Genomic DNA, 1,089 nt, shown 5'->3' on the forward strand with positions numbered 1-1,089 from the left:
TTAAGGAGTGTGAAAATGAAGCAATAAGTCATTATGATTAAAAGTATCCTATGAACTGCAAATAAAAACTTGTAAAAGGGGGATTTACATCCTGTTTTATAATCACTCTAATAAAAATGTTACGAAAACATATTTCATAACTGGAATTTAATTTTTTGTTGCAAAACATATTTCATAACTGGAATTTAATAGTTTGTTGCAAAACATATTTCATAACTGGAATTTGATAGTTTGTTGGCTTTCCAAATTAGTGTTATTCGGCGGGCTGTTAGTTATAGCAGTATTATTTTTTTTTTCTTGAAGAAAAAGGAATACACTTGCTAATTGTGATGAGAGTGACGTGGTTATTTATCTGCTTTCATCTAATACGGATATTTGTCTAAAATATCTGTGAACGTAATAGTGCCATACTTAATGGAACGGGACTTCAAAGAAGAATATTCCTGTAAAGAAAATAGTTTTATAAAAAGAAATATACAGCGTTATTCTTTGACAAATAGTTTATTAGAGTTTCAGTAAGATAATAAGGTAGATATATGACTATTGTTTACTTGAAGCGAAAATGAGAATACTGTGATCTTTCAATAGAAAATCAAGTATCTTAAGTGTAGAATAATGGGATCTGAGAAATGTGTTCTTGATATGAAGGATGCCGGAGTGATATTCAATAGGAAAATGTATTTATAAGGGTTAACATTTAAGATGTGCAATAAATTTGTGATATAGAAGCTCGAATGTTTGTGTTTGGTATGGAAATGATTCCATGTTGATTCAGATCCAAAGTGAGGAACGATATATATTAAGAGAATTGTAAGTAGGAGGTTAAATGGAGAGAGGGTCGATTGAAATGCTGTTGCTGACAGATCAGAGACAAGTGTAGAGTAGTTTCAGAATAATAGAATTTAAAAACTAAAACTAACCACTAACAGTATCTCGTTTCACTATTTGCATTTTCCATTTTCTTCAATCGACTCTCCTCCTTCGTTCGTTCAGATACTATGAGTGATGCTCAACCCTCCTCCTCCTCCTCCTCGTCCTCCTCCTCCTCCTCCTCGTCCTCCTCCTCCTCCTCCTCCTCCCTTCTTCTAA

The sequence above is a fragment of the Palaemon carinicauda genome, chromosome 21 (assembly GCF_036898095.1).
Source record: "Palaemon carinicauda isolate YSFRI2023 chromosome 21, ASM3689809v2, whole genome shotgun sequence".
NCBI classification, from domain to species: Eukaryota; Metazoa; Arthropoda; class Malacostraca; order Decapoda; family Palaemonidae; genus Palaemon; species Palaemon carinicauda.